This window comes from Silurus aristotelis (genome assembly GCF_946808225.1).
Source record: "Silurus aristotelis genome assembly, chromosome: 17".
Lineage (NCBI taxonomy): Eukaryota > Metazoa > Chordata > Actinopteri > Siluriformes > Siluridae > Silurus > Silurus aristotelis.
The window spans coordinates 15404615-15431820 of record NC_139590.1 but is presented as its reverse complement, the minus strand read 5'-3'; the positions used below and the strand labels follow the sequence as shown (position 1 = coordinate 15431820).

The 27206-nt window shown below is 36.2% G+C and overlaps 1 long non-coding RNA gene across 1 annotated transcript; it reads right to left on the bottom strand.

The window, feature by feature from the left end:
* Positions 1-19287: 19287 nt before the first annotated feature.
* LOC310739781 lies at positions 19288-27206 on the bottom strand. The gene is made up of 2 exons (XR_014537480.1): positions 26667-27206; positions 19288-22569 (listed from the first exon to the last, which is right to left on the bottom strand). It is a non-coding gene; the product is annotated as an uncharacterized lncRNA (long non-coding RNA).

The following is a 27206-nucleotide window of genomic DNA, read 5'->3' as shown; positions in this document are numbered from 1 at the left end:
ATGGCTGCCCATAATTTCCTCCACTCCACTCCTCATATTATACTAATTGAAACTGCGAGCTGCCAATGCTACTGATAGCTGAGCTCATTTCTAAATTAATAAAACATAGGCTTTAAAATGCATGCCATCATCATGTCTTGTGGACATTTTATAGCAGAGAGCAGTAGACAGTGGTTTTGTCTGAACAAGACATTGAAGAATAGAATGCATTTAATAGGAGACTTTTCAAAAAGTCTGCATGTTGGACATTCACGTATTATTAAACGTAACCATTAACTGTGTGTATGTGTGTGTGCGTGTGTGTGTATGTGTGTGTGCGTGTGTGTGTGTGTATGTGTGTGTGTGTGTGCTACTTGCCATTTTCAGCATCTGAGCATGTTTGGCTTTGTGCAGGAGGCCATGAGCATGCATTTAATTTAATGAAAACATCTTTTAATGGAGGGAAAGGCAAGCGGTGTGAAGCCTTTTTTTAAATAGAGCTATCATGTCTGTTAATAATTACACAAGGGTTTTAATAAGCAGCCTTTGCTCCTTTGTCTTTCCTTCACTAGAAAACCAATGATCGTGACAGAGCGATGAAAATCCTCAAACACTGAAGACCCTTTTTTTTTTATGGCCATAAAAGAGGAGAAACAAAAGCTCTCAGCTTTGAAGTAAAGGAGGGGCATCTCATTGCCTTGATTGCACATGATATAAACTAGCACCATACAGGCCTTATACACTTTTTTAACTATTCAGTTACATTTTATTTGTGTGTGGCCACTGAAGATGCAGATTCTGTTCATGGATTTCTCTATTTAATAGTTTCTCTATTTATATTTGTATTTATGTAACTTATATTAAACTGTAGCATTAACCCAGCCATTAGGGTTGCACAATCCTGGATAAATGGGGAGGGTTGCATTATGAAGGGCATCCAGCGTAAAACATGTGCCAAATCAAATATGCGGATCACAAATCAGAAATTCATACCAGATCGGTCGAGGCCCGGGTTACCAACAACTGCCACAGGTATTGTTAGCCAAAAGGGTACTGGTGGAAATCTGGCTACTGTTGGCCGAAGGAGGAGAAGGAGAGGAGGAAGATGTCTACAGAGACGGCAAGGAAAGGAGAAGTGTAGGAGAGTGGAGGTTCGGGTTGGTACTTTAAATGTTGGTACTATGACTGGTAAAGGGAAAGAGTTAGGAAGAGAGTTAGCCAATATGGTAAAGAGGAGAAAGGTAGATATGTTTTATGTGTTCAAGAGGCCAAGTGGAAATGGAGTGAAGCTTGGAACATTGGAGGTGGGTTTAAACTGTTCTATCATGGTGTGGATGGAAAGAGAAATGGTGTAGGGGTGATTCTGAAGGAAGAGTACAGTAAGAGTGTAGTGTAGTGAAGAGAGTTTCTGATAGGGTGATGATCGTGAAGCTGGAAATTGAAGGTGTGATGATAAATGTCATCAGTGCTTATGCTTCACAAGTGGGTTGTGAGATGGAAGAGAAGGAAAAATTCTGGAGTAAGTTGGATGAAGTGGTAGAGAGTGAACCTAAGAATAAAAGATTGGTGATTGGGGCAGATTTCAATGGGCATGTCAAGTCAAGTCAAGTCAAGTCAAGTCACGAAGCTTTTATTGTCATTTCAACCATATATAGCTGATGCAGTACACAGTGAAATGAAACAACGTTTCTCCAGAACCTAGGTGCTACATAAAACAACATAAAACAACAGTCACAGAACAGAAAAAACACAGGGCCAAGAACTAAGTAGGAGATCCTTACCACATGAAGTGCATGTGTGCAGCTGGTGCAAACAGTGCAAAAGACAACACAAGACAACACAGGACAGTGCAGGACAATACACAAAACAAAAATAGCTCCGCCAGTAAACCTGTCTTAACAAAATAAGGTGCACACAACAATGTGTAAACAATATTGTGCAATTTAAACAAAGAGCAGCAACCAAGATAAAGTGAACAGTGGCAAAAATATGTGGACAGAATATTGTGCAGAAGAACAATAGCAGCAATCCTGGAAGATTTGCAAAAAAACGGCATGTAGGTGAAGGGAACAGAGGTGATGAGGAGGTGATGGTAGGTATGGCCTTAAGGAGAGGAATGTGGAAAGGGAAGATGGTGGTCAATTTTGCTAAAAGGTTAGAAATGTCAGTGGTAAATATTTTTTCTAAGAAGAAGGAGGAGCATAGGGTGACTTAAGAGTGGATGAAGGTGCACACAGGTGGACTATGTTCTATGTAGGAGATGCAACCTGAAGGAGATTGGAGACTATAAGGTGTTGGTGGTCTGTAGGATGGTTTTGGAGGTGAAGAAGAAGAGGAGGAGAATGAAGACTGAAAGAAGAATAAGATGGTGGAAACTGAAGGAGGAAGAGTGTAGTGTGAGATTCAGGGAAAAGGTCGATGGTGGTGAAGAGGTGCTGGATGATTGGGCAACTACTGCAGAAGTGATAAGGGAGACAGCTAGAAAGGTACTTGGTGTGACATCTGGAAATAGAAAGAAAGACAAAGAAACGTGGTTGTGGAATGAGGAAGTGCAGGAGAGCATAAGGAAAAAAGAGGTTGGCAAAACAGAATTGGGATCAACAGCTGTATGAGAAGTTGGACACTAAGTTAGGAGAAAAGGATTTGTACCGATTTGTCAGGCAAAGGGACCGAGCTGGGAAGGATGTGCTGCAAGTTAGAGCAATAAAGGATGGGGATGGAGACTGTTGATTAGTGAGGAGAGTGTGTTGAGATGATGGAGGGAGTATTTTGAGCAGCTAATGAATGAGGAAAATGAGAGAGAGAAAGAAGGTTGGATGTGTGAAGATGGTGAAGCAGGAAGTGGATAGGATTAGTAAGGACGAAGTGAGAGCAGCTATTAAGAGGATGAATAATGGAAAGTCCAGATGACAAGCATGGAGCATGGAGATGTTTAGGAGAGATGGCAGTGAAGTTTTTAACAAGAATGTTTAACAAGATTTTGGAAGGTGAGAGGATGCCTGAGGAATGGAGAAGGAGTGTGCTGGTACCGATCTTTAAGAATAAGGGAGATGTGCAGACCTGCAGTAACTACAGGGGAATTAAGTTGCTCAGTCACACCATGAAGTTATGGAAAAGAGTAGTGGAAGCCAGGCTGTGAGAGGAGGTGACCATCTATAAGCAACGATATGGTTTCATGCTGAGGAAGAGCACCACAGACGAATTATTTGCTTTGAGAATGTTGATGGAGGAGTATAGAGAAGGTCAGAAGGGGAATGAAAGTCAGTAGGAGTAAGACAGAGTACATGTGTGTGAATGAGAGGGAGGGCAGTGGAGTGGTGCGGTTGCAGGGAGAAGAGGTGGAGAAGGTGGAGGAGTTCAGGTACCTGGGGTCAACAGTGCAAAGTAATGGAGTGTGTGTTAGAGAAGTGAAGAAAAGAGTGCAGGCAGGGTGGAGTGGGTGGAGAAGAGTGGCAGAAGTGATTTGTGATAGAAGGGTATCTGCATGAGTGAAAGGGAAAGTTTATAGGACTGTGGTGAGACCTGCGATGTTGTATGGTTTAGAGACAGTAGCATTGACTAAGAGACAGGAGGTGGAGCTGGAGGTAGCAGAGCTGAAGATGTTGAGGTTTTCGTTGTTAGGACGAGGATGGACAGGATTAGAAACGAGTTTATTAGAGGGACAGCACATGTAGGACGTTTTGGAGACAAAGTGAGAGAAGCTCGATTGAGATGGTTTCGACATGTGCAGAGGAGGGACATGGGGTATATCGGTAGGAGAATGCTGAGGATGGAGCCACCAGGAAGGAGAAAAAGAGGAAGACCAAGGAGGAGGTTTATGGATGTGATGAAGGAAGACATGCAGGTAGTTCGTTGGAAAGAGGCAGATGTAGAGGACAGGGGGGTATAGAGACAGATGATCCGCTGTGGCGTCCCCTAACAAGAGCAGCCGAAAGAAGAGGAAGAAGAAGAAGAAGAAGAAGAAGAAGAAGGAGAAGATATAATACTGTACCATTATTTACTTACTACTACTACTACCTCATTAACAAGGAGCATTATTACAAAATATTTTTTTTTTATGTTTGAAAGTAATTTAAATGTTTTAAATTACATAAATATGAATAAATAGGTTTTAAGCTAAAGGTTTTACTTTTGGCCATTTTTATAGTTTTTAATTTATATTTTATTAAAAATGGTGCTAGAAATGCGCGCTACATTACATCTACATCTAGATTAATTGAGCGTTAATAAAGTAATTTTTTCATTGTGCCGTTAAAATGAATTTTGTGTGTGTGTGTGTATATATATATATATATATATATATATATATATATATATATATATATATATATATATACTGTATATATATACTGTATATATATATATATATATATATATATATATATATATATATATATATATATATATACACGTATATGAAGAAATGTGGTCGAAAAAAAATCTTGAATGATTGTGATCTGCGATCACTTAAACGTTTTATGGAAATTAAATCGTAAAAAAACAACAGGCAACTCACCGCTATGTTTAATAGTGAAAGTAAGAGCATTTCCGCACACACAGTGCAAAGGGACCTCAATGGACTGAGATTAAACAGCTGTGTAGCCTTAAGAAAACCACTTATCAGTGAGGCTAATCAAAAAAAGCCTTTCATTTGCTAGAGAGCATAAAGATTGGACTCTGAAGCAATGAAAGAAGGTCATGTGGTCTGATGAGTCCTTATTTACATCGTTACAGATTGATGGGTGCATCAGGGTAAGAAGAGAGGCGGATGAACTGATGCATCGATCATGCCTAGTGCCTACCGTACAAGCCTGTGGGGGCAGTGCTATGATCTGGGGTTGCTGCAGTAGGTCAGGTCTCGGTTCTGCTTACCGTATTTTCCGGACTATAAGCCGCTACTTTATCCCACGCTTTGAACCCCGCGTCTTAAACAACGAAGCGGCTAATTTATGGATTTTTCTTCCCGGGTCACAAGCTTCAAGCCAAAAAAAACTGAGCCCCATAACATTAGACTAATGAAATTGCCGAACGGGTTCAGGTGAACCAATGAAACTCTTTATATTAAATCAGATGCGCTCCCACGGAATTGGGCCGCACAACATCATAAATATAGATGAGGTTCCTCTGACGTTTGACCTGCCGCTCAGTCGGACTGGCAACAGGAAATGCGAATCATTCGTCACGCTGAAAACTAAAAGCTGCATGGCATCGGGAGAAAAGCTTCACCGATGGTGATTTTTAAACGCACGACTATGCCAAAGAAAAACTCCCGAGAGAAATTTTTGTGAAAGGAAGGAGGAAGACAGTGTACAATGACTTTCTTGGTAGGCTACTGTTTAGATACAAGCCGTGTAACAGACACTGTTTTTGTTAAAGCCTGTGTAAAGTTCATTAGTTTCAATGTAGGCATTATAGACAGGTGCGGCTTATTTATGTTAAAAATTAAAATCTTTATCAAATTCAGTGAGTGCGGCTTATATTTGGTTCTTTGCCATGAGGTGCCATGTGGAACATCCAGTGGTCAGTATGAGAGAACTGTACTCAACGTACAGCTGTTATCAGTTAGGGTAAACTAATTTTTGTTATACAAGCTGCACATTGACTACTCTAAAATATATTCAAGTTTTGAATCAGGGGAGATACTGTGTATACATGAGGTGGTACCAAAAAGATTCAAGATTAGCTCTGTTTACAAGAAAGTTATTTATTTACAATTTATCTACATTTACACATTATTACCTTCAAAATAGTCCCCTTGCACACCAATACAGTGCTCTCTGTGACTGTGTGTGCAGCCTTGTGCTGACATCTGTTTGGTCTCGATTTTTTGTACTTTTTGATACCATCTTTATATATATATATATATATATATATATATATATATATATATATATATATATATATATATATATATATTTATATATATATATATATATATATATATATATATATATATATATATATATATATATATTCATTTATATATTGTTACTATTTGCACTATATCTATCTATCAAGTATATTGCAAGTATATAGAGTTTCAAGATGGAAATGTGCTACAGATTGAAATTAGATATGATGAATCACTCCTATCATATCTAATCAAATTACTTATTTACTTTCTACTAAAATACCTACATAAAGGCCTGAATATAAAAAATATGCCAGTCACATGATTGTGAATAGGATGTGGATTAACAGCAACTCCAGGCACAAACCCCTATGGCTAATGGACAGCGTTTTATCACTTTTTTTTTTAACTATTGTATTCTGACTCATCTGAGTATCTTAAACATACTGTACCAGTGCTTCGATAGATAAGTTGTACATCTAGCCTTTCCCACTTGTGAGCCTTTGCATTTACTGATTCTAAGCAAATGTTTCCAAAAGCTGGTCTCTAAGGATGTCGTTATTCAACATTCTCTCTCTCTCTCTCTCTCTCTCTCTCTCTCTCTCTCTCTCTCTCTCTCTCTCTCTCTCTCTCTCTCTCTCCCACCTCTCAATGTGCCTAAAGAGCACTGAATAACTTGTACAGTTCTACTGAGAGCTTGGAGAGAGTAGGTTGTCCAACTATTGTCGAGGCTCTTCATTGTGCATCATCTGATTGATCGACAATGACAGTAGGTAGTCTTCAACCATTGTTGATGCGCTTTCATTGTGGGAACTGATTTCCCCTCTTAAATAAATGTAATTTTAAAAGGAAATAATTTTTAAGTACTTTTTAGGTAGCTGACATTGCATTTATACTTCAGTAATAGCCATCAACGCAACGCTGACACTTGAGTTATGCTGGAAATGGGGCGGCTTTGTGCACTTACAACCTTGATCTTTCAGTAAAACTCTCTTCCTCTCTTACGGCAGCGTGTTAAACCATGCGACCCAGACAGCAGTAAATGGACAATTTACAACCGCCATATATTAAAGCAGAAGGCCTGCTAAACCCAGAGAAGTCCTTCTAAGCTGTGTTAGTTTCGCTCTGTTGGTTTTCTCTGAGGCTTCAGAGTGTCTACAATTCACCTCTCTTCATTTCCTTTGCCATTTACAGAGCCAGTGCTGCCTTAAAGGTTTTTAATCAATGCATGGCTTTTTAGACAGTGCACAAACAGTAAGCATGAGCTGAACAGTAGTTAATCGCACTCCATGCCTGAATGTTGGGTGGTCCACTGAGTTTAGACCAGGAACATATCTGAAAACAAGTAGCAGTAGGGTCCCTGGTTCAAATATGATTTATGGTTTCTGTCTGTCCAGAGTTTTACATGTTCTTCATGTAAGTTTATTCAGGATTGCTGGTTTGGTTAAATTGCAATAATTAAGAGTGTGTATGTGCATGGTGCTTCATGATGGAATGGTGTAGAAGGACGGATGAATGGATAGACAGGTATGTAGATAGATATTTTATTGATTCCCAAGGGAGGAAGAGGCAAAACACTCAAGGATGAGATTGTTGAGTTGACATTATATATTAATACTCAGCAACCTCAAGTAAGAGTTGAAATGTTAAATGTGAGAAAACACTAAACTCTACAGTTATATGAGTCTGTAAGTGGGTGCCTCAGTTGAAGTGGGAGCACTTTCAAGTATCTACTTTATCCTAAGAGCTTTTCTACACTCTAATGTCAATGTGAGATATGTTGTTCTCTCATCTTCTTCTTTGCTTGATAATAAAATAAAGTGGCAGCATGCAGCACATGGTTATATTTAATCAACTTAGTTTGATGTATCATAATTGAGTCTAGATGTGCTTCCTTGTGTTTGAAATACCACAGTGATACAATAACGCCAAAGTTCTCATGAACTTGCTGTCAAATTAGTGCTTAATGATTTTTTGTGATATATTTTTTGGCAAGAGCAAATTTCTAGCATAATCTGGTTTCATGTTTACCTCACTTACAGTGATGCCAACTAGCAATACTATATTATTCTAAACTAGGGTGAATGAGAACAGATTTAAGGACATTTCAATTTTTGTTTAATTTTTTATTACAAATTTAGTTTTTTATGTTTAGCTCAAATGTTATTTTAAATGATAATCCTGAAACAACAACATTTCTGAAATGTATATATTTTTATCTTTAAATCCTTTTAAATTATAATTCTGAATGCCAAATTAAAAACAAGAAAAAATAGTAATAGGGTTATCTGGCTTACAGAAGTTATCTACCTACAGTTTAATCTGGTTGCACTTTCCCTGCTTCACAAAAAGAATTAGAGCTATGCTTAAAAACATTTAGGATGAGAAAAAATGCTGAAACAATATGCACCCATGGACACACACACACACACACACACACACACACACACACACACACACACACACACACACACACACACACACACACACACACACACACACACACAGACCAACCCAACAGATGGCTGTAGGCACATCTGGCACAGCTGGAGCCAGTTGAACATCTGTGCAGTCCCAGGTGTGGCAGGATGCAGAAACCACCACTGTGGTATTGACCTCTGTCGTAATTCCCCCATGTTTCTTTGATTCTGCCCAGAATCACAAAGCATGAACCCACACATGCACACAACCATCCCATCACAACAATCCTGTTTGCTTGACTCATATAGCTCAAGACCAAATAGACGGACAGAAAGATAATTTTATAACATATTGCTGCCATAAACATACAATAGTCATAAAACATTTAGACATAAAGAGTTTGACAGACATGCTGTATCCCTAGGCAGAAGTAAAGATTACTGATAGCCTTCAACCTTTCAATGTCAAGAAATGTACTCACATTGAAATTCCCATCATGTTATTAGGACATGCAAGGAAATTCAATTGAAAACATTTGCCTTTATCTTGGCCATGGAACATGAAGAAAAGTTGTTATTCTTGGTCCGTCTCCTGGAAGTCTTTAATCGTAACAACAAGACATTTAACAACCTGCATAGCTTTAACACTCTCAAACGCCTCTATCTTAACTCCACTGTAAATTCCATTCCACAATGCAATGTGCTGGTCTAAAGCCTACATAATGTAAACAACACCAAGCAGTAATATTTCCCAGACCTTGACTCTGTCAGAGATAATGAAATATATTTTGTAAGATTGATCAGTGAACAGGACTATTTTAAAAACGCAGTTCCACCCAACAGAAAGTTAAACTAATGCTTGTACTGCTGTTATTATTGTTTACCCCACCATTCATATTTAATAAGTATTCTATCCTGGTCAGCATTTCAGTGGATCCAGAGTGTATAACGAGAACACACAATGAACACCAGTCTATCAACGTATACATACATTCACAAGTGGGGCCAATTTAATATAGACAATCCATCCACCAGCATGCTTTGGAAGGTGGAAGGAAAATTGAGGAAAACCAAACAGAGAACATGAGATACAGAAACCTGAGTTTAGGATGAAGCCTGGGGTTCTGGAACTGTGAGATAGCAACATTGCGCCACCATGCCGTCATTTGTTTGCAATTGCCTGCGAAATTTTCCAACAAACTTAGTTGGTGTTATTTGTCAAAATATGAACAATAAATAACAGAGACTCTGACCAGAAGAGAGCTGTCACTAAAGATGAGTAAATAAAAGACACTTTTACATCAAAGATCATTGCTTTTCTTTGTCCCATGGTCTTTCTTCGCCACAAATTGACTGCCAGGTCCTGCCTGCATGGAAGCCCTGCATCTTTATGTGTATCTGATTTTATAATAATATAAATAAATAAATAAGTAAAAAGCCCTTTTTTGGAGTTGACCTATAAAACATGTGATTTCCCTTGTGACCTCTAACAGTCTTAGGTGGTTGTTTTGTTGTTGTTCCCCACTGCAAGAGAAGCTTCTTTTGACAGAGCGCACCACTTCACCCGTCTGACAGTTAGTGCATTTGGTTTTAATTGAGCCCCATTTTCAACCCATGCAAATGAAAAGCATATGCAAAAACTCACCACCTGGTTGTGATCAGCTACCGAGTATTTAAAGCCACACATTCGTGCCCAGTGCCAGAGAGCGAGCAAAAGATCCTCAGTCATTTTGACAAGCTGAGCCCCCAATTTATTATATTTTTTTTTACTATGAATCATTCAAACAACTTCAACTAATGTCCTGTTTAGGCCTTGTAGATTATTTGAGGAACATTACAGTTAAATGCATGAATTCCCTTAAGAGAGGTTGTCTTCGTTCTCCACTAGAGGGAGTCCTGCACTTTGTCCTCATGTCTCATTTTCTACTGCTAATTCAGTTAGGGACACTTCTGACATGAGTTATGTATCTCTTAATTGAATTTAATCTGCTTCTAATTGCAGCGAATGCATCTTCCTTTGATCGAAACATTCAGGAGTAATGTGTGAAGTAATTCAGAAATATTTAAGTAAGTTCTCTGTTGAGTGCTCATCTGTGGAAGATGCACAATTGCTGAATAAAGACAGCAAGATTTGAAGTGCTGCATGCAAAAGACCAAAAAGCAGAGCAGTTTTAGAGCTTTGGTGATGGCTAGTACAGTATCAAATCGAAAGCTCATTCGATGCTTGAGCATTTTTCTTTTTACATTTTTTTCTTTTATACCACCATGAGGCCATATGAGCTGAGTGGGTTCATATCTCCCTGACCTTCAAGGGGTCAGGCTTTTCAAACCACACCAACATGCACACTCCGCATCTGGTTTGACCATCCACACACCCTTCTAGCCCCCTCCCTGCCTAAACCCCATCAATCCTTGTGTAGTCCTTACTACAGTCTCCCTCATTCCCAAAGTGAGTCGTGACACGGAGAAGCGAAGATGATGAATGGATTTTTCCGCACAGGAAATGACAGCTGAAGAGACACCCTACCCTCACTCATCTCCAAGCTCATTTTTCACTCTCCTTCCTCCTGCCATGGCTACTGAGCCTTACATTGGCCTAACAGCCCGCTCTTGCCAGATCTCTATCAAGATGTTGGGTCTTTTTCTCATCTTCCCTGTTTTTACTTTTGATTGCAGATGGTGTGTTCTGAGGATGGGCTGCATACAATAGTCATATTCCTGAACAGGGAGGAGCCTTAGTTGGTTAATGCAAATAATAGTGAAATTACCCTATACAGCCCCCTTATTTGGCTGTCTCTATATTTGAATTGGAACTGGCTGAGACCAGAGACATCAGGACATCAGACATCATTGCTTCCATCCTCGACATAACTATAGTAATTGAGGTCCACGTTTTTTTTCAAAGACTCCTGCGATTACTCCTCCTTCACTAAAACAATATGATGCTCCACATCTCTCTAGAATTTCCATTCTTCTGAATTTCCATTCTTAAGCAATAGTGCATCTGCTGAGGGACAGAGCAAAAGTGGGAAGGGAGAGAGAGAGAGAGAGAGAGAGAGAGAGAGAGAGAGAGAGAGAGAGAGAGAGAGAGAGAGAGAAAGTATTTACGATATTTTACATAAAATAATAGCCAGAAAACTCATGTCTTCTCCACATGCTGCATATTGTATGTTAATAATTGTCTAAGGGGTTTGTAGGATATGCATTAAAATCTGAAAAAACATTCATTCATGAAATTGTTCAGTTTTTGGGGAGGGGAGGGCAGGTGAAGAACACAAATTAGACATTAATTCACAACTAATAAGTCATACTGTAGTTAGTAGTAAACACAACGAAGTCCACTGGTTGGTAGTGCTTGTTTTTGGTAGTGTTTTATTCAGTGTACTTAGAGTAATAACTTATACTCTATACCTTGTTTTCTTTCAGGAATTGAGCAAGTTAAATAATATTAATTAGTTGATTAACAGGCTGAACTTTCAGCATTAGGATGCACTACATCATTAATGAGATGGTACAGTAGCCATGTTACCGCTGTATAACTTACATTAATACATTCTAACTCTCATTTACTATAAATATATATATATATATATATATATATATATATATATATATATATATATATATATATATATATATATATATATTTATATATATAAAAAGATCATACACTAAATGAAAAAAAAAAAAAAAAAAAAAAAAAAATATATATATATATATATATATATATATATATATATATATATATATATATACATATATATATATATATATATATATATATATATATATATATATATATATATATATAGGTTATACTTTTTATTTATCTACTTTAATTTTCTTAAATTCTGTTACTTTTTTTTTTTATTTTATGTTAAAATAAACATTTCACTGCATGTCATACTCTGTATGTATGTATGTATGTATGTATGTATGTATGTATGAATGTATGTATGTATGTGTGTGTGTGTGTGTGTGTGTGTGTGACAAATAAAATGTGATTTTATTACTGTAATTATCAGTCTGTTCCTAAAAACAAAGACTAAAAGACAATGGTGTGTAATGGTACAGATACTCTGCTATGATGCTGTTACCTGTGATTATTTGAATAGCACATCCCGAAGTGTTTTAGTGTTCTTTTGCCCCGATTTGTGATTTGGTGCCTGATTACATTTTAGCTATTTATAGTTATTTATAGTTGATATGTCACAGAACATCCATGACAGAAGTGATTTTCTGTTCTCAATTTTGCTGTAGCAGCTATAAACAGTTCTTCTTTCATCAGCCTCCCTTATAAGTGATCATTACCATAAACAAACAAACAAATAAATAAATAAAAGTATTAATTAAAAAAATCCTCTGTCCTTAAATCTCACGCAGAAGAAAGATTTAAGGAACATCTTTAAATCAGCATTGACATTAGAGATACTCATCATATCAATGATTATACATTCTATATATACTGTACAGCTGCATGACTTGTGTTCAATCTGCCCAAGTTCTCCCACACCACCCCACTGCTGCGCTTCCTTCACTGGCTTCCAGTAGCTGCACGAATCAAATTCAAAACACTGATGCTTGCCTACAAGGCCAAAAATGGACCAGCACCATCTTACCTCAGAGACCTTATCACATCTCGCACTGCACCACGCTGTCTGAGATCCTCCAGCACTGCTCAACTGGTACCATCTTCTTTTCAGGGGAAGAGGTAAATATACTTCAAGGCTCTTCTCTGTTCTGCCACCGAGGGGGTGGAATGAAACTCCCCGAGATGTCCCTGACTATCTTCAAGCGATGGTTGAAGACCTACCTCTTCCTTATACACTTTAACTAACACTTTTTAAGTTTGCCAGTGTAGATTGATTCATTGCTAGAGACTCAAAGCACTTTTGTACGTCGCTTTGGACAAGGGCGTCTGCTAAATGGCGCAAATGTCAATGTAAATCATTCATTAAATTTATTTATTTAAAACATTAATTCATTTATTTGTTTGTTTGTTTACATTAGTCTGTGCATGGTCTAGCATACGTGAAAGAACTGTTACTATAATTATGTTATTAGAATCAGTACATTAATAAAAAACAGTGTTTTGAATTACAGCCATAACCACTGTCAAGCCACTGCTATAAGAACAGAATCACCTTCTGACCAATCAGATTTGAGAGTACAGCTCAGAGGTATGAAGAAAAATAATATAGACAGAAGACAAATAATTCTTTCATTAATAAATTGTTTAATAAATCCAACATGAAATGGTTATGCATGAGCTATGGATTGCAACCGGTTTTCTTTCTTTTTTTAAATTTTTTATAAGAAGGTCAGTATTGGACATGTCCTTGATTATCAGTTGTGGACCTGCAAAAAAAAAAACAAACAAAAAAAAAACAGTTTTTCTTAGCATCTTTCACACTGTGCCCTTGTTTCTTATTTTGAGAATCCAGTAGTTCTTGTTCTGTTGGGACTCAAAGCAAGGCTTTGTTGTGTGTCTGTTTTACCTCAAACAATGTATTGTACTGACTTGCTGTGGATTGTTGTGGTTTGCTGGACAGATCTGTATGAAGATATATCTATACCACCTAATCTGTACAGGGTCGTGTGGGAGCCTGGAGATAATCCCAAGGGTACAAGGTCTGGGTACAATCACAGGGCACTATCACAAACTCCACGCTCACAGGAAGGAGGCGGGATTTGAACGCTCAACCCCTGAGGTGTGAGGCAAACATGCAACCATTATATAGAGAGCAATTTATTTATATATATATATATATATATATATATATATATATATATATATATATATATATATATATATATATATATATATATATATATATAGTGAGGAAAATAAGTATTTGAACACCCTGCTATTTTGCAAGTTCTCCCACTTAGAAATCATGGAGGGGTCTGAAATTGTCATCGTAGGTGCATGTCCACTGTGGGAGACATAATAAAAAAAAAAAAATCCAGAAATCACAATATATGATTTTTAAACTATTTATTTGTATGATTCAGCTGCAAATAAGTATTTGAACACCTGTCTATCAGCTAGAATTCTGACCCTCAAAGACCTGTTAGTCTGCCTTTAAAATGTCCACCTCCACTACATTTATTATCCTAAATTAGATGCACCTGTTTGAGGTCGTTAGCTGCATAAAGACACCTGTCCACCCCATACAATCAGTAAGAATCCAACCACTAACATGGCCAAGACCAAAGAGCTGTCCAAGACACTAGAGACAAAATTATAAACCTCCACAAGGCTGGAAAGGGCTACGGGAAAATTGCCAAGCAGCTTGGTGAAAAAAGGTCCACTGTTGGAGCAATCATTAGAAAATGGAAGAAGCTAAACATGACTGTCAATCTCCCTCGGACTGGGGCTCCATGCAAGATCTCACCTCGTGGGGTCTCAATGATCCTAAGGAAGGTGAGAAATCAGCCCAGAACTACACGGGAGGAGCTGGTCAATGACCTGAAAAGAGCTGGGACCCCCGTTTCCAAGGTTACTGTTGGTAATACACTGAGACGTCATGGTTTGAAATCATGCATGACACGGAAGGTTCCCCTGCTTAAACCAGCACATGTCCAGGCACGTCTTAAGTTTGCCAATGTCCATTTGGATGATCCAGAGGCGTCATGGGAGTAAGTCATGTGGTCAGATGAGACCAAAATAGAACTTTTGGGTCATAATTCCACTAAACGTGTTTGGAGGAAGAAGAATGATGAGTACCATCCCAAGAACACCATCCCTACTGTAAAGCATGGGGGGGGTTGCATCATGCTTTGGGGGTGTGTTTTCTGCACTTATTTTCCTCACTGTATATATATATATATATATATATATATATATATATATATATATACACACAAGACCCTCCCATCTTCTGCTCTCAAGCCAGTCACCGTGGCAACACTGAGAGCGTCTAGTCAGACAAACAGATGGGTAGGAAGTAGTACAGAGAATGTGAAAAAAATCTCAGGTTCATTCTCCTTCCTTTTTCGTATGTGTTTGTGATAAAAAAAAAAACAACAACCTTAAAACCTTGTTACCTGATCACCAGGCAGACAAGAGATAGATGAATGAATTGAACATTTCAACACAATGAAGAGTGACACCAGTGGGAACACAACAGATTTTCTGTTGAGATTTATTCTTTTGTTATTTTTATTAATAAAACACATTCAATACCAATTTTAAGAACAAAACCTAGAAATCTAGATTATACCATCAATTAATCGAATAAGAAATACTTTTTCTTTATTAAAGAGCAATACTTAATATGCAATAGAAAATAAGAAGGGTCTCTTAAAATGATTAAAAAGTCATTTGTTTCCTTTTTTAGAAAAATTTAAATTTCTATTGCTGAAACTGCATACAAGAATATCTGTAAAAAAAATAAACCCATTTAATGCATTTAATTGCTATATTACATTAACATGCGAATACAAATATATAAATACAAATATAAAAATTTATTTCAAATGACTTTTAAAAAAAGGTAAATGCACTGTACTGTGTTTTCTTAATGTTTTACTTTGAAATGATATCCGAAACCTTTTTTTTTTTTACCCTGGAACAAATGGAAGCCCGTTTCCGCCACCTAAGAAAAAAAAAAGTTTGCCTAATTCCGAATTTTTTTCTGGCAATTCTGACTTTTTTCTCACAATTCAGACTTTATTTCTCATAATTCCGCCTTTATTTTGTTTAAATTCTGACTTTTTTCCTACAAATTCGGACCAACATTTCTGGTGCATCCAGAAAACGTCATGCTGAAGTTTGAAGTTGTTGGTGTATGAATGAGGCTCCTCTGCTTCATCTGTTTTGTTCCGTCTCCTCCAGAGCTGATTGTTAGACAGTTAGAGTTGTTAGAGTTCTCTTCTGGGATCTGAGGCTTAGTTTAATACCATCCAATTCTATTGATTGGGGTGGCATTACCTGGTGGGGAAAAAAACGTGGAATAAAGTCAGAATTTTGAAAAATCTAGTTAGAATTGGCAATTTTTTTTTTTATGTGGCAGAAATGGACTTCCATAATGTATACCTGTCCAGAGTGCGAGAGTTTAGCAGTCGGTGCGTCAGTAATAATGGTCCGTGGGAAAACACGTGCTCTGTGTGTAGTTAAATATACTAAACGAAGCATAATAATTTAATGCATTTTTGTATTCGAATTACTAGAGTTACTTGAGGAATTGTCTCATCCCTAATGCATTCTATATCATTTGTTAACAAAATAGGCAAATCACCATTTATTGAAGAGGAACAAGGTATAATTTTGCATTAGTCTTCTTTATTAGACATAACTAGCTGATATAATATACAATTCATTTTTAGTCAGTTTGCAGGAATACCCTTTGATATTATTTTCATATTAATTGCCCTCATATCTTCCTTCCTCCTTGAAACATCCCCTTTTCTATTAGCAACTATTTGCCACTGTTTTGGACAAATCATCGCAAATCATCACATGCTGATTTTTTTATTCTTTGTATATACCCTCGAGCAAAACCTGTTGTTTCTGATGAACATTTACACAAGCTGTAATTAATTTACTGAAATACACTGCAGAGCACAATCCAAGTATGCAAAAAAACAACAACAACAAAAAAAACTGATTATTAATCAGCTATCCAAAGGACCAGGGATGTGCAGAATTAATGGTGTGATTAATGATCATGGTGTTAGTTGTTACCATGGTGTTCTGTACAGGGCAATATTCCATTATAATATTCAATATTTGACATTTGATCATAAACATGAAAAAAATACATATTAATTTGAATGTTCTGTATAATTTCTGATTATTCAGCTTGTCCATGCGCAATATAGAAATAATATTAGCATAAGGATTATCGCCATATTTACTAATTACTTTATGTATACATATTTTCACCAGCAGATATGTTTCAAAATGGCAGTAGACCCATAAAGTGTTGACCCAAATTTGGGGAAAAACAAATGTCAAACTGTATTATAAAAAGCCTTTAATATTTAATGTGAATACCATATTAGCTTTTAACAATGTTATCTGTGGGACTAAGAATGTTTGTTACCACTTCCTGTAAAATGTTTTAGTATGTACAATTAGTAAGTATGGAATAACCAAATCAAGCCGATGTACCAATCAAAACATAATAATCAATACACCATAGATCCTGCCCTATGAGCTTTAATAGAGAAAAGTGACCATTGTATTTCAGGTCATATTTTGCATCATTTAAAGGACGAAAAAAAGATATAGATGCTTTCTTTGGAATTTTTTTCCTTATTCAGGCCTTATTCTTCTTTTTTTTATAAATCCAATTTCAAGGTACCATAGCTGTGATCAATAGATACATTTTCAGCTCAGTGTTTGCTTGATTAATACATTTAGTGATTATGATCAATTTCACAAAAACACACACACACCCGCTTGGATCTATTATCCAGTCCTTCAACTAATTTTCCCATCTGACTGTCTTTTTTTTATTGTGCCAATAAAGTGCATTCTTGTCTGTCTGTGCCTCCAGGGGTGAGTGAGGGACATTAGGGGGACATAAAAAATACCTCCTTTGTTTGAGAGGCTTCGAAGAGAACACACAAACACCTCCTATCTACAGGGAGCTAATGACACTGATCATGTTTCACTGCAAATTGCTTTGCATCGATTTGCCTGTGTGAAATAAGCATCTGACTGATTTTCCGATGATGATGATGATGACAATGATACAACAGTGAGTGTATTTTGGTATCAAGATATCAGGACACGGACACCACACACGGGCATGCTGCAGTGTAATGCACTTAGGAATTGGTAATGATTTTAATTAGGAAGGTACGGCAGGAGAGCGCAACACTGGCGCGCTGACACTCCAGGGTCCTAAGAGCCAATTAAAATGTAGAGCTGATCAAACAGCCTGGCCTGTTTCTGCAGGGAGGTGCCGTCCCCGTGCACAAGCATTGGCGCCGCCACTTCTTCCACAGAACCGCGTGAATTATAAAGGCTTGAGAGGCCACCCAGCCGCAAGTCTATTTAGGATACTGTTCTTACACAAGGCCAAGGTGGAACAGGAATGCTGAGCCATAGGTGAACATGGCAAAAGTTAGGAAAATGAGCTGATGAATTAATCTTTCAATTGTGCAATTCGTTAGTCTTACACACACACACACACACACACACACACACACACACACACACACACACACACACACACACACACAATACCTAATGAGAAAATAAAGCTATACCACCAAAGAGACTATTGTTTAAAAAACAGCTCTTTAGAACCACTTAAATAGAAATTTGATGTGATGCATTTCTGTGTAGAAATGTATGAGCTTTTCAATGCCTGGGCCACACTACAGAATAATCAGGCCAATTTTCCCAGCTTGACAATTGCAAAATGCCTAAGATTTTATGTTGGATTTAAAACATTATTTTCCCAGATTTTTCACTAGTGTGGTGTGTGTAAAATGGAAATAATAAAAACATATTCAACATTAATGACTCATACTTTGGCGTAGGTGGAGGATGCAGACTGTCTCATGTAAAAACGTGTCAAATCTTGACATCATGCGTGTGAGACCAAGCCAGGCTGAACTATCGCCTGCCATGTTTATTTGACCTCACGACACATTTGCTCGTGAGAAACTCTGCAAGATTCCAGTATCAACTGTAACTGTCACATATGCTACGATTTACTTTACAATGTCCAGACCCCCTGTGGGACATAGAAAAGTAAAAAAAATTTTATACATCTAGAATTTCCCATCTATCTATCTATCTATCTATCTATCTATCTATCTATCTATCTATCTATCTATCTATCTATCTATCTATCTATCTATCTATCTATCTATCTATCTATCTATCTATCTATCTATCTATCTATCTATCTATCAGGTAACCCTTTTTTCACAGAGAATGCAATGTAGTATGATTATAGGGCTATACACAAACATATTAAAATATAATTTAATTTAATAATAGAATAAACATGGCGTAGTCTTCACTACAAGATGGACTAAGTGGAGTATATATATATATACTCCACTTAGCAGTTTTATTTATTTTCTTCATTTAGTTGTAGATGGCTTGCAAATGGATTTTTTAAGTTTTGGTAAACTGTTGTTCTGTATTTGTCAACCATTTTACAAAAGTATTCTTCTACCCACAGTAGCTCATGACATTTCTATACTTTAACCTGGAAGTCGGAAATTAATATTCAAATATCACCATGATGTATTTTAGAAAAGCTCTGGGCAGAAACCTGTCGGTCAGTTAGTGTTGGCAGATTGTATTGCTAGGATTGAAACCCCTATGTAACTGAAGTATGGCGATATCCATCCATACAGTATTAGGGAATTTTAGTTAATATTTAATATAAGTAATATGGAATCTCGGCCGGCCGAAAAACATTGTCTTTAAATTTTTGCCTACCATTTCAGCCCCCCAACTACACTCCTTCATCAAAGAAAATCACAGACTAGGGATGGGTGATATTGCTTCATTTCTTTTGTATTTGATCCCAAGGACTTTCAAGACCAGACACTAATACCAATTTCCATGCTTATATAAATATTTTTAAAGCCTATATAGTTTTTGAAAGCCATTATTATTAATATTAAAACAATCGGCAATGGACTGGCCTTTTCTTTTGTTTAAAAAACATTTAATTCAATCTAATACATAATGTTACAACATCCCCCCCATTGTCCAGCAACAGATGCCATGATCTCAAGATAAATGTCTGGGTGACTGAATGCTGACTTGTTTGTGCGATGAACTAAAGGCATTACATAAGATAAAACAGTAATATTTTAATATCATATGTCCCAATACAACACTATAAAAGTATTAATACTTTGGGATCCATCCATCCTTAATACTGACCTGAAAATAGTTTAGGAGATTGACAGGATACAGGGTGAACTACAATCAGTAATTTTTCAAGACAGCATTATAAGCATGTATACAGTCTGATGCAAATTGATGTGGCTAATAAATGAGCTAATTATTGCACCTACAACTTAGGTGTACATATCAATTTATAGGCAGTTGTAGCTTTTTGCTTTAACTGCAAGAAATCTGTATTATTGTGGCCTAACATTACAGAGCATCACCTCCACTGAGACTGATGCTTGGACCCCAGCGATCGCTGCTTGTGGCAATATTGCACAAAAATTATTGCATTAATATAATTGCACTAAAACTAGATGAACACTAATATTTTTTGTCCTGCTTGTGTCTTGTTTATCTCCTGGCAGGAGAATCCCCAAACATGCAAAGAAATTATGTATCTATTTCTGAAATTGTGTCAAAGTAATAACTTTAATGAAATAAAATACACAACACTTTGTCAATGTGGCATCCTTTGCTGAATAATAAGAACAACATAAGGATTAAAGACAGATTGAATCAAATCTGTAAATCGGTCCACGTAATAATCCCGATTGCAAATGTCCTGGTTTTTCTTGCTCTCTCTGGAAAGGTTATTTTGCCATTTGAATGCTTTACTCCCCAAACAACACATCTTTGCATGGCTGCAGATGCATGTGTGTAAGCGTTCCAGTAAAATGATTAAAACTGTGATTTTATTTTTTTTTTATAATCATTGTCATGCTCCAAAAGTAGTAGATACACAGACACCATTGTTTAAAAAAATTCGAAGAATTTGGTCCTTTCATTTTTGTGTTTTTTACATCCATTTTTTGCCCTTGGCTAAACCTAAAATAGCAAAAAAAACAAAACCCTTTCTAAACAATATTCAGCCTATGTCATGATTAGAATGAATTATATCATACAAGGAAAATTACTGACCCCAGCTATTCAAATAATCTTACACTTCCTTCATATGTGCTATTTTTTTTTAATCAAAGATAATTTAGTAGTGAAACATTAAGGTTTACATAAATGTAATGACTATGTAAAGTCTTTAAAAGCAGTGGATTACATGATCCTAAACAGAATGCTTTTTTTAGTGATTGAACAACTAAGCACTTAATTATGGTACTGAATGCACAGATTTATTTTAATCCAAGCCTTTTTTTCTTTTATTGATATATTATATTAACTTAAACTTGAATGAGAATTTGCATGCATCTAATCTATTTTAAACTTTACACTTTGCTTTTTTCAATATATAACTACCCTGCCAAGGCATCTTTTTTCCAAAGAGCCAACGGTTTGTTACTGGATACTTTAAGTACTTTTTAATTTCAATTGTATTAGTTGGGTGCTTAATAGGGCCGTGTCTAATTTGCTGAAAGGATTACAACCATAAGAGTGAGGTAATGAAATTGATTTTTCTATTTAAATTTCATAATTTTGCTTGAATTGAGATTAGGGAAAACAACTTTTACTTTTACTGACTAAATCCTCCAATTTAATTGTAGATATAAACTTTTAACCTGAGCCAAGGATCTGATTATCTATCTACCTAGAAACAATTTTGTTTTGTGTACATTGAAGAAGTAAATAACATAAAAACAAAAAAGCAATAGACAAAGGAAAAACAGTAGTACTCTTCTCATTTTGTGAGGAAAAAAAACATATGGGTTTCCATATTCTGGTGCTGTGTCCTATAGGAAAACCCCAGGCATTCTCTAGGCTTTCCACATCTTTTTTCTGCATTTATTTCTCCTTCAATCTACCTGTCAATGCTGAGTCTTTGGAACGTTTTGAGGGATTCAGAATTCTCTTCTGTGATGAATGAAGGTTATTGATGGAGAGCTCCAGATGTTTTTACCTGTGACAGACGAAGTATTGTGTTGGCCATGAATGCAGCCTGCACACTGACTTTGCTGTATTATCATTACTAAATATTGAAAAAAAACATGACCCATCAAATGACACTTATTAACAAAAGAAAAACAACAAAAACAACTGGATAGTTAAAAACCCATTGTAAATATTCTGACTGATCACTTCCGTATTATATTAAAAGCATCTGGGCAATTGATTTCATCTTACAGTACCTTTTCCACAAAAGGAAATAAGACATTTACTGCTAATTTATCCAAAATGTGACTCACTTTAACCCCCTGAAACACCCATTGCTGTTTGCCAGCTTCGCACACAGACACACATAAAGTACACAAAGCAGCACAAAGCGTCAGTGTTCCGAGAGCATCGTAGCACTGACACAACGAATCGCTCCGTCGTTTTACGTTACACCATCTATCAGTGTATTGTTTGCTCTCCCAGATACCCGTATATTTGTGTCGCTCTGCTCTCTCTTTCAGTCCCTGGCTGATGAAGGAGGCTAATGAGCATGAGGCTCTGCTGGTTCCTCCACGTATTGTTCTCTTTCCTCTGGACTGCATTTGGCTTTGTGTCACATCCTGTGGGTGTTTCACACACACACACACACACACACACACACACACACACACACACACACACACACACACACACACACACACACACACCTGCTTATATCATTTGTAGCTGACATTCTACTAGTGGAAGAAAAATAATTCCCCATAAGACGGCATTGTTTTATTTTTATTCTCGCCACTGGACTTTGATTTCAGTTTTTTGTTCTTTGATTAACTTTATTAGTTTAACCAGTCTAATATTATAGACTTACAAGCTGGCCAATTATAATTACATATATAACCAAGGATGACCTCTTGCCTATTTACTTATTTGCGTACTATGTTACATTATCAGCTCTGTGATTATCCGTAGTGCACATAGTACATTTTTGTGTAGTGCCTAATGTAGTATTGTAGAGAGTTCGGGTTCAAATGGAACTTGAAACCCTTGTAGTTATATTATATTTTATTTTGTATTTTATTTTATACATAACATTTCAAATATTGAACGTAAAAATGTTGCTTTTTGAATTTAAAGGCAGCTTGAACCTTGAAAATCACTTATACTTTTAGAATGTTTCACTTTTGCTGTGGCATGTAAATAATTTATTACATGATCTCTCTGTTGCCAAATAGTTACTTAGAAGGTACTCTAAGGTCTTGATCTACGCACACGTTCTAACATTCAAATTTATATAAAATTGAAAATAATTCAACGAAAGTTAACATTGTTTTTTATAAGACTAACATTTGTTCGTGTATTAGTTTTTGGTCTATTTATCATGGCCAGGGTTGTGATGGAGAAACACTTTGAATTCTTGTGTCAGTCTTTTACACCACACTGTTCTGCCCAATCTGTCATTGACTTTAATTCCAGTAAATATCTCTTTGTTTACATTTTTGATCTGGTTACAGCTAGTTATTGCTGCTTAGCTGTAAATGCCTTTATATGTCCCTTTGTGTTCTGTATGAGGAGGACTGACAAGGATCATGTGCAACATTCCTGCAAGATTTCTTCCGAAGGATTTCTGCCTACGTAACTAAAAATATCATGCTGTGCTTCCTGTTTCACGAGGAGCCCTGGATTCTGATCATATACTACTAAATATGCTATTATAGTCTTGGGGATTAAGTTGTGTTCTGCATCAAGGATGTCAATTACATGTCAATTATATTTGAACTGCAAAATGATAAAACAACCACTTTTAAAATGAAGCCTGAACTGTAATAACAACATGGTGTTTAAAACATTTTCCGCTTTCTGTGCTGTAATATTAGTAAAAAAAGAAAAAAAAAAGAAAAATTATTTTATATATATATATATATATATATATATATATATATATATATATATATATATATATATATATATATATATATATATATTAACAATTGCTACACTGAGTTCTGGATAACATCACCACTTGGCTGCACTGGTCTATAATTTGCCATAACAACCAGAAGATTCATGCAATGTCAATTATCTTAAAAGATATAGTGTGACCTTGAAGAGTATACCTTCTTAAAGCAGTCATTCTTAAAGTGCAGTCCCCCCACTGGAGTAGCAGAAATCACAAGCCATCATTATTCAAAGAATTACATGATTATGTGTGTGTGTTTGTGTGTACATTGCCCATATTGAGTATGTACATATTGAGTTCTTTATCACCTGTTTCACTGCCTTCTTTAATTAAACTGATTGACTCCTTGACCCAACCCTCAATAACTCAAAAACATGTCACCATACACATAATGCCAACTTTGCCCCGGTTGTATTGGTGGAAAGTTCAGGTATAATAAGCTATCTGGTTTTAATAAATATCCAGGATAATAATCTGCTTAATATTTGATTATGTCCTTCGAATAGGTCTGTACTGGTAGTGTGTGTGGGATTCATTTTACAATTAAAGGGGTCCCTGAGTGCAACAGGTCTCAGAAACAAATTTTAAGTTAAAGGATGATGAAATTTTTTTGGGATGTAGGTATACACCAATATATATATATATATATATATATATATATATATATATATATATATATATATATATTATAGATCAGTATACTAATGTATCATTAGTTTCAATATTATTATCTGCTGTTTTTCAAATATAGATAAAAAAAAAAAAAAGGTTTAGAACAGAGTTTTACGCAGAACAAACCTGCAATGAGAGAGAAGGAAAATGGTATTTCAGTGATCATATAAGGCTTAAAAAGACCCGGCACATTTGTATGTTTATTTGATGTTGATGTGCATGCAAGGCAATCTTTACTGCACAAAAAAAAACACACCTTAAGTTACTTTAATACTACTCTGCAGTCTGTGCAACCTGTCAAGGCATGATAATTCTAAATTATTCATACAGACCCCCCCCTAAATAAAACAATAATAATAATAATAATAATAATAATATGACTCAACTGAGCTTGATGCCTGGTTTGGGGTGCTAAGCTTCTTTCAGCTTTTCTGAGTTGTTATAAAAAATATATATGACTAAACAAACAAGTATACACAGTCACAAGTAAAAGTGCAAATTGCCAAGTCAACACTTTTTTTTTCACTGGCAATACTTTACCCATCTGTAAATACTAATGTGTCAAATGCTTATGTAAGGCCTATTGATTACACCAAATATCAGCTATTTATACACACAAGCACACAAGATCAATTTTTCTGCAGGAGCTAACTGGTTTATTCCATCATTTTGTATATTGTGTATGATCAGTGTTCATTTTGGTCCTTGTGCAATCTCAATGCGTCGATTTTTAAATCCAGTGTGCATGCTGTGAATGGTGTTAAAGGCTCACACTCGTTCTATATTTATACCTTATTCAAAACATCCAAACTCTACTATTCCCTATTACTGTGGTGGCACTCTCAAGCACACACTTTTCGTACATTTTGTATTTAAATGTGCAAATATGAACATAAATTTTTTCCTTCCAAAGGTACACAACATTAACAATTGTAGGATTGAAAAAGTCCCAAAAGAGATAAGGGTGTGATTTCCAAACTTGGTGACATGTAAAATTACTCTTTAAAAAAAAATTATTCAGACAATGGATGGTTTCATCAATAAAGCAATGACAAATTAATCAAGGCAACAACTGTGAATCAATTAGTATCGATTATGTTTGATTATAAATTGATTATTATAAAAAAGACAGACATCTTGTGTGAATTATTTTTATTTTTTAAACTGATGTGTAATTAATTGCTTCTGATTTTGAAGAACGCATCAAAAATAATTTTTGTTCATCTTTATCTTATGAATCAACACCGAATCACGGGAGATTGAGTGCTATTGGCTGATATTGTATTGTTGCCTTGAGAACTAAAATTGTGTCGTATCCTCTTATGAATGCCTAAAACTGCACACTCAGGGATATAATCTATATAGAAAGCAGAAAAAAAATCCAATTCTGGTGGTTGGTAGTGACAGCGTAAGCATGCATGTCAATCAGGCATGCTTCATTGGCCAAGGACAACTCCTCATTGTAGGACCTGGTGTGTTTCTAAAGAAACATCCATCTCTCTGCAGCAGTTATCGCTATAGTATGGAAGAGCACCGAGTTACACAATCATAATGATGGAAAAAGCAAGGACTGTGTATGCTTCTGTTGTGTTTTTAGTTGCATTTCAGCTTCGGCTGAGAATGTACTCCCTCTGAAATATCAAATCTAAATATTACTGAAATAAGACAAACAAATGAAGTGCATCATGTCCTGGGAGCTGCAGTGATTTGGGTACCTTGTGACACTGCAATACTGGTGTTTAACTTTCACTTTTAAATGTCAATTTCAGTACATTAATTCTCTCCTGATTAATGCATAATAATACTGCGATAATAATAAATCATCTGCATGTTTTAGATTTCAACAGAGAAGACACAAGCAATAACCTGATTCTTTTCTATTGCTCTCATGCTGGACTCATCAAGAGCATTTCATTCACTGGAGTTAACATTTCAGCCACTATATTAATAATCACAGATTTTAAATGCTATCTCCATCAATTAAAAATAGAAACAGCAAACAAATCAGAACATAACCCGGAGGACTACATAAGGTTCAGAAATGTACAATAAACTATTAAGTACAGTTTGTGTGTTTTCCGCACAGACCTTCTTCTAGCTGATCCAATTCTTCCACATTCCCACTTTTTTCCCTTTAAGCATAAAAACTCGTGTTAATCCTCCTAGTTAATCGGAGTTGTCGCCCTACTGTCCTGGTTCTCCCCAGAGTCGGTGACATGCTCTTATATCAACGAGAATTTTTACCATGTGACGGTTTTTTTTTTTTTCTTTCTTTCTTTCTTTCTTTCTTTCTTTCTTTCTTTCTTTCTTTCTTTCTTTCTTTCTTTCTTTCTTTCTTTCTTTCTTTCTTTCTTTTCTTTTCTTTTTTTTTTTACAATATAAATAGCAGTATTTCTCCCGCTTGACGGGGCGCCTTCACTTCACGCCTGACACAAATGACTCCTGGGCCATAAGGGCCCGCCTTTCGGGGCGCCTTAAAACCATCTCCCTCTTATCTTTCATCATGTAACCCAGGGACGCCTTGAAACCGTAACGCCAGTTATTGCTTTTTTTTTTCCTTTCAGACAGCCCAATGCGGACTGGACAGCAGCCAATCACAGCCTTGTTTACACTCTGTGAGTGACAATA